This window comes from Delphinapterus leucas, chromosome 20, assembly GCF_059928025.1.
Source record: "Delphinapterus leucas isolate spDelLeu-1000000601 "Yukka" chromosome 20, BTC_Dleu_Yukka2, whole genome shotgun sequence".
Classification (NCBI taxonomy): domain Eukaryota; kingdom Metazoa; phylum Chordata; class Mammalia; order Artiodactyla; family Monodontidae; genus Delphinapterus; species Delphinapterus leucas.
Window position 1 is genome coordinate 42,095,079 of NC_143148.1, and position 8,489 is coordinate 42,103,567.

The following is an 8,489-nucleotide window of genomic DNA, read 5'->3' on the forward strand; positions in this document are numbered from 1 at the left end:
GTCAAGGGGAAACCCAGCAATTCCACCGCCTCTCGTGATACAACAAATCTGGGGTTTTAGATTTTAAAAAGCCAGGGCCAAGAGAGGATGGGGATGAAGGACGGTGTCACCCGCTCCTTTCACATTTTCTGCAAGAAAGAAATCCTTGTGGAGACGCCTGGCTCAGTAAATGAGTCACTGGCTTTATAAGCCAAGAGAGATTGGAAAGCAGATTCCAGGAAACAAGCAAGGAGGAAGCTTGGGGAAGGTTTTCAGCTTTAGCGTGAAACTGTCAAGTCTCTATGCTCTTGTGGGAACTCAAGGAGAAAAACAACAGTGAGAAAGACTAGAGAAATAGCAAGGGACCAGACAGGGCTCAAGTGAGAGCCTGGGCATTTGGGCAATTTGGAATGACTGATGGAACCAACTCTGCAAATTATCCAGGCAGTTTCAGAGAGGGAGAAAATACCCCAGTGTTCCAAGGCCTACAGTCATTCCTAATGCAATAGTTGATATTTATGAGCATCCATCAAGTTCCTGTGCTGGGCACTGGGCGTAGAGTAGTCCATGAGGCACCGTGGTCCCTGGTCCTACAGAACTCACAGCCGTTGAGTAAGTCATCATACTTGTGCCAAGTGACAAGGAGGAAGGTTCAGGGGTATGAGCCACTGTGGGAATCCTAGAAGGCTTCTTGACACCTAGGGTAGGATTGTCTAGACACACCGAAGGTCAGGCTAAATTTCAGGCAGAGGCCTGGATCAGAGAGAGCAGGGCTCCTTGGAAGAAATGAATGGCGAGCAGTTTGGGGGACAAAAGCACAAGAAAAGACTGGATGAATCCTTTCACTTCTCTCATTTCGGGTTATTTGTTTGCTTAGCAGATTTAGGGAGGTGCATCTCCTAAGTGCCAGGCAGTCTATTTGGCACTTTCTGTTTATTTACAGAGCAATTCAATTCACCAGTGTTTACTGAGCTCCTTGAGCAAGTGAGCTGGGCCCAGCCACGGAGCAGGCAGAGGGCACAGCAAGAGCGAAGGCCCAGAGGTGGGACCCCACAAAGAAGTCTCAGGGAAGAGCCAGGAGTCCCTTTGGGGCCAGAGTGGGATGGGGGGAGCTGAGGCCTGAGGGAACACCAAGCTGATGTTCGGACCCCAGCCTGGTGGGGAGCAGGTTGAGTCCTGGAGAGACCCTTGCCCTGACGAGCCGAGGCCAGGTGGGGGAGGTCTCTCCTCAGCACATTCTCTTCTGTGTGACGCTGGAGATAATTAACCCAGGGGCCCTAACAGCTGCCACCACCCCCTTCAGGAATCCAAGTCCTCCCTGCATGACTTCTAGGCCACACTCCCACTGCACAGCTCTGTGGGAGAAAGGAGTCTCATTAAACACTTTCATCAGATGTGCTGGCCTGGAGTCACCAGTCTGCTTTCTGGGACAGCCTCCGCCACCTCTCTGGGCTCCCAAGAGCCCAGGCTGATGGCTGCCTTCCCCCCAGGCCAGAGGTCTGCCAACTCCCTGCTGGTCAAAGTCCTTCGGGCCCTCAAGGAGACTTACTCAACTCACAATGGCATCTGGGGGAGCAGGGGAGCCTGGGGAGGGAAGGTAAGAGTCTTAGTTCCCATCCCAGCCTGGCCACTGGTTCACTGGCCTCAGGCATGGCCTTGCTCTCTCTGCAACTTGATGACTTTTGAGATCTAGGACCTCTGAATCTGAGAACCAGGCACAGAGTCAGGTGACTCGACCTAGAGCTAGTCTTGGTGTGGGATCCCTGGAGAGGAGCAGGTGGCCCTTTAGGGAGGGGAGGCAGACAAGGTCTGTGATGTGCGAAGCACAGGGCATTGTGAGAGTGAAGAGGTTACTGACCTGGCCTGGGGTCCAGGGAGGTATCCCAGAGGAAGTGGTGTCTGAGCTGAGACCTAAAGGGTAGGCAGGAGTTACCAGGTGAAGGAAACAAAAAAGATGCACAGAACAGCCTGTGCAAAGATATGGAGGCGTGGGAAAGCAGGATGTATTCACGGAACAAAGAAGTTCAGTCTGGCTGAGCTAGGACCTCATGGGGAGGAACTGGCCAGAGATGAAGGGCCAGCGGGGAAGTGAGAAGGGACAGGGTTTAATATACAGAAGCCATCAAGCGGCTCTGTAGAGAATGGACCAGGCCGGGTGAAACCAAGAACACTAAGAGGCCAGAAAGGAGGTGCAGATGGTGCCCTGGCCAAGGGGCAGAGAAGATGGGGCAACCTGATGGCCAAAGAGGTGTCAGGGGAAAGGCCACCCAGACTAACCTGAGAACCTGGGAGGGAGAGCAGTTCTGAGGAGAAGAGATGGGGTCGACTTTATACAGTGAGTTTGGGATGCCCAAGGGTCATCTTAAGTGGGGAAATGGCACAAGAGATGGGGAACGAAGACTCAAGGCATCACTGTGGGAACAGAAACAAGGCCCTGGAAGCTGTCAGGATGGCCTGTAGAAAAGAATCAAGGATGAGGGAAGGGGACCCAGCACCCTGAGGAGCCCACAGAGGGGCATGAAGAGATATAGCCTGAGAAGCAGCTAGAAATCCAAGAGGAGCAGTCACAGAAGCCAGAGGGAGTTTCAGAAGAGGGGGAAGATCATACGTGTTCAACACACGTGGATCAGGTCAAAGGCGGAGAGGACTGAAAAGTGGAGGGTCAGGGAACTTTTACAAAAAGGCTCAAGTCTGGAGGAGGTTTTAATGGTGGTGGTGGCCTTCCCTGTGACCATGATATGCAACCAGGTCTGAGTGTGAGCAGGACCGCTGCATAGGGCTGAAGCGGTTGCGCACTGCACAGTCCAGTGACTGTCCATTCACGAAAATGTGGCTTGGGGTAAGTGGGCACCTCCTGGAGTTTGGAGGTATTTTGTGAAGCCTGTTACTGCAGTGTAGAGACTTCCCACGTGGTGGCGCCAAAGACCAAGACTATGTCTTGGGCTTGGCTGGGGCAGGGGTCAGTTTGAAGATCGTTAGCCTCCAGGTCATTATCCCATGTGTGGAGGGTATTGCCAGATGCCTAGTGACTAGGCCTTTCCCCACCTCGACACCCTCCACATCTCTGTCAGAACAGTTCGCGTAGTGGTAGGAACTCAGAAGTAAACTACACACCACACACTGGAGCCTTTGCTAGGGGGCCTGGTGAAAGAGTCCCAGGCAAGCAACTCATCCCAGGATCTGGGAGAGGCACAGATGTCCCTCCCACTTGTTCCTTAGGAGAAGGGAGTCTCAGGAAGGAAGGAAGAATGCCTGGCCCAGCCGGAGAGACACAGTCACCCCACCCCAGCAAGGCCCTGCTCACAGGTGCCCCTGGAGGCCAAAGCTGGATCACCCAGGACAATGGCAGAGATAGCCCGACCTGGGGGTGAGTCCCCAGGGAAGTCACCTGTCGAGCCTGGCGACTCCGGACTAGAAGCTTAAACCCACCTGGTGCAGGGGCGGGCCTGGTAATGCCTGAATACATAATGGCCATGTATGATACATTTATTAAAAACCATTCTTTGTATAAGTAAATACAAAGAAGAAAAGAAAGCCACATGAAATTATGCCCAGAGATGATGGCCACTGCTGGGACAGGCCTCCTGACAGCTCTCCAGGGCAATGGATACAGGTTTGACCGGAGGAGACTCCTGCTACAGGAGAACGGGTGTCTGTTCTGGTGCTTTCCCCCAGTCCTCTGTGTCTGTTGTGTTGAGCACCTTTCCCTATTCAGAGATATAAAACCCTCACTCCCTACTCTGCCTGACCTGACTCTGCCACCTCTCAGACCTTACCTTCTTTCCCTCTATCCTAGCCTACATGACTCAAATACAGCAAGGTCATTCCCACCTCCAAGCTGTTGCCCCAGCTGTTTCCCCTGCCTGGAATACAGTGGTCCCTCGGTACCCTCTGGGGATTGGTTCCAGGACCCCCTCACCGATACCAAAATCTGTAGACGCTCAAGTCCCTGTATCAAATAACGTAGTACAGTCAGCCCCCGCAGATACAGAGGGTCGACTGTACTCTTTCTTTGTATCATTTCGTGACTGTTTCCTTCTTGACATTCAGGTCTTGGCTCCAAAGTTACTGTCTCAAAGAGGCCTACGCTGACCACCCTGACTAAAGTAGCACCTTAGCCCCATCGCTCCAAATCACATCACCCTGGTTTGTTTTCTCCACAGCTTCTCCTTCTCTCTGAAGTCATCTTACAGATATGTGAGCTTGATTATTGTCTGTTTCCTTGGGCTGGAGTGTGAACTCCTTGAGAGCAGTGACCTTGCCTATCTGGTCTGCCTCTGTGTCCCCAGCATCCAGAATGATGCCAGGCACATAGTAGATGCTCAATCCATGCCCCACATCCATTTTCAGTGGCCAGGGGTTATCTCAGGGCACACACGAACCTCCTTCACCCTCTGTCTCCCACTGATGGTCACCAGGACTGTGCCATCCCTTTACCTCTGATTGAACAAGCCAGCAATTAGACACATCTTTTCTTGCCTGGATACCTCTTCCTTTGGGATAAATTTCTTTTTTAAAAAAATATTTATTTATTTATTTGGCAGCATGGGGTCTTAGTTGCGGCACACGGGCTCCTCAGCTGTGGCATGCATGTGGGATCTAGTTCCCTGACCAGGGACCGAACCCAGGCCCCCTGCATTGGGAGCACAGAGTTTATCCACTGTGCCACCAGGAAAGTCCCTGGGATAAATTTCTTTTACTTTTTTTCTTTTTATTTATTTGTTTATCTTTTTAATATAAATTTATTTATTTGTTTTTATTTTTGGCTGTGTTGGGTCTTCGTTGACCTGCGCAGGCTTTCTCTAGTTGTGGCGAGCGGGGGCTACTCTTCATTGCAGTGCGCAGACTTCTCATTGTTGTGGCTTCTCTTGTTGCAGAGCACGGGCTCTAATCGCGTGGGCTTCAGTAGTTGTGGCATGCAGGCTCAGTAGTTGTGGCTCGTGGGCTCTAGAGCACAGGCTCAGTAGTTGTGGTGCATGGGCTTAGTTGCTCCACGGCATGTGGGATCTTCCCGGACCAGGGCCCGAACCCGTGTCCCCTGCACTGGCAGGCAGATTCTTAACCACTGCACCACCAGGGAAGCCCTAAATTTCTTGAAGTGGAACTTCAGGGTGAAAAGGAGGGTTTGCACTTGACATCCTGATATATACTGAAAAAACTACTCTTAAATACTCAAACCAGTTCCCATTCTCTACAAAGTATCCACTTACACATCATGTCCATCACTGCCAATCTCAGAGAGCAAAAAAAAGTCTCTTGTTTACATTTGCATTGTGTTGATTATTAATGAGACAGAGTACCTCTTAAAAGTGCAGTTTTCGTGAGTGAATGGATGAGTGCAGTTAAAGCATCAGAAAAGAGAAGTGGCTACAGGAACCGCAAGGTGAGAGTGCTAAAGCCAAGACTTAAACGCGGGCAGCATCCCTGGCCCTTGCCCTTTGACACACACATTGGGCAGTAGGGGCCAGGCTGGGACTGGAGGCAGGCGGAGGTGGTGGCAGGTCCAGGCACACCCACAGACCCACACTTAGCCCCCTTAAAGCCTGCATCTGCCCCCACCACCCACTGAAGTGCCCTAGCGGAGCACAGTGCCCTGGTCCCTCTCACATTTGATCTCTTGGTGAGCCAGTTGACCATCATCGCCTCCAAAAGCTGTCTCTAGCCTGGATACCTCTTTCCTCTACCCACATGTCCACCTGTCTTCAGGACAGCTCCTCCTGGATGGATAGTTCCCAGATCCCTCAGATGCCACCTGCCGAAAGTGACCATGTCACCTTCCCCTAACCTGATCCTCCAGGCCTCTCCACATCACTGAAAAACACCCGTCACCCAGGCCCAAAACTCTGGCATGATCTGGGATGCTTGCCTCTCTAGACCTCACATCCCATCGGTCACCCAGCCGTCCATTTTGCCTCCTGAACATCTCTTGAATGTTTCCATCTCTACTGCCTCAACTCTGGCACAGGCCACCATGACCTTGGCAGGGAAATGATATCTGCCTCTACCTGCCCCCCTCCAAGCACTGCCTGAATGACCTTTGCAAAGCACAGATATGGCCACAGAATTCCCCAGCTTAAAGCCCAGGTTCCCATCACCCTCCATGCTCCTTAGCCAGTCCCCAAAGCCCCTCATGGCTGACTTCATCCCCAACACATAAACAATTCTCCCACCACATTAAGCTTCTACTTCCCGCCAGCAAAGGAGGCTGCTCCTCCCTCCTGTACCTTGAACTCTGCTGTGCTCTCTGCCCCAGATGCTCCTCTAAAGACCCACCCCCTGCCTGCCTAGGGAGCCTCAACAACTTGCCCCATTCCTACAAAGCCCTTCCTAACCAGGACACACCTTCTCTCACACACATAAATGTGCACACAGACACAATCACAGTCGCACATTCACACTGGTGACATAAGAGGTGTAGAGACTCAGGGATGACCTGCCCTAATTGACAGTGAGTCCCCAAGCGCAGGGACTGGGTAGCCTCACCTCTGTCCACCCTTCTGGAACCCCCAGGGCCGAGCACACACCAGGCTCCACGAAAGCTTGCTGAATATCTGGCAAATGAATGAATGAATGTGTACATCCTATCTGAGGCCTGTGAGCACAGGCGCAGTAAGGGGCAGACTTTATTCTGTCCCGTCACAGGAAGCTGGGGGGTGACGTTGCACACCAGAGAGCTGTAGCCATGGGGGCTGTGGGGTGGGGCGAGGGAAGCTTCTGTTTTTCTGCGTTTTGGGACTCGAACCGCGTTACTCTCAAAAGTGGAACTAGCTGCACCATGTGTGAGGAACTGGAGTTCACTATGGTTCTCACCACCCTCTGCCATCTATTAGAGGGATTTTTTTTTCTCAGGCCAGAGCCCATCCCTTCAGGAATGTGAACTGCTCAAAGGTAGAAATGGTGATGATTCAGTGCTCTGCCCTAGCTCCCAGCCAGCACCAGCAGAGCGAATACTCAGGGAATGATGCCTGACTCAGACAGAGCCAAACTAATTAGGATTCGGTGAGCGGAATTGGAGCTCAGATGCTGCCCCTTCCTCTGACCGTGGAAAGGCCCTGCCTTCCCTGAGCCTCAGATGGCGCCTCTGTGAAATGGGTGTCAGCTGTGTCCTTCCTCCCCTGGCTCACTGGTTGCTGTGGAGAGGCCTGGCAGGCCTCTAGCACCCCATGATCTTCGGAGGCTGTCACTCCCTCAAGGCCCCTGAACAGGGGGAGAGGGCCAGGTGAAGCCTCAGGTGTCCCGTCTGCTCACTGCAGCCCCATCCATGCCTGGCCCTGATGGAAAAAGGATGGGGAACCAGGAGTGGTCACAGACAAGGACAATAGGCAGTGATGGGTACTCAGAAGGGGTGAGTGGGAAGCCAGAGGACACAGGTTTCTTGGAGGAGGTGACATTTGAGCTCTTTTCCAAGTGGATAAGGGAGAGGAGCATCCCAGGCAGAAAGGAGGCTGGGAGAAGAGACAGAGGCCAGAGAGTAGGGGCCATGTCCAGGGATCCGCAGGGAGGCTGGTGTAGTGGAAACAGAGCAGGAAGGGCTGGCAGGACAGGTGGGAGATGAGGAGGTGAGGTCATCTAAGGCCAGATCTCCTGGGTCTTGGAGGCCTTACTACAGAGTCTGGACGTATCCTGAGGGCACTGGGGAACCAATATGAACTGACTTATGATTTAATTTGTTTTTTTGGGTTTTTTTGCGGTACGCGGGCCTCTCACCATTGTGGCCTCTCCCATTGCGGAGCACAGGCTCCGGATGCACAGGCTCAGCAGCCATGGCTCAGGGGCCCAGCCGCTCCGCGGCATGTGGGATCTTCCCGGACCGGGGCATGAACCCGTGTTCCCTGCATCGGCACGCAGACCCTCAACCACCGCGCCACCAGGGAAGCCCTGACTTATGATTTAAAAGATCACTTGAGGGAATTCCCTGGCGGTCCAGTGGTTAGGACTCCATGCTTCCACTGCAGGGGGCCCAGGTTTGATCCCTGGTTGGAGAGCTAAGATCCCACAAGCCACAAGATGTAGCCAAAAAAACCCCAAAAAGATCACTCGAGCTGTTGGGTGGACAACAACTGTAGGGTACAAAGGAGGCAGCAGGGAGGCCAGAAAAGACAGTGGCCCAGACCTGGGTACCAGCTGTGACAATGCAGAGATGTGGCCAGACACTGGACAGAGAGACTGATTGACTGTGACAAGCAAGGGCGTTATCTATTACAATTGGGAATTTTCTGGAAGTGGAATTCCAGAATTGCAGGCCAAGAAAGAGTTCCTCAGACAGTACCCTGGTGAGTCCCCACAATCACCGCTGCCTCATCAGAGTCTCAAGCAATGGCACAGGGACAACTCTGTGCCACTGCCACCCCAGGGGCCAGCATGCTGCCCAGCCCTGAATGGTTAGTGGGTGTTTGTTGAGTGAATTAATAAACGACAGAGTTCTAATAGTGGGAGGTGAGGTGCAGGGAGGGAACAAATCTGAAACATGTTAAGGAGATAGAATCTACAGGACTAGGAGGCTGAATTAA

The 8,489-nt window shown here is 52.6% G+C and overlaps 1 protein-coding gene across 1 annotated transcript in view; it reads right to left on the minus strand.

The window, feature by feature from the left end:
* AGRP (agouti related neuropeptide) overlaps positions 1–8,489 on the minus strand; it is a 40,218-nt gene that overhangs the window by 23,115 nt on the left and 8,614 nt on the right.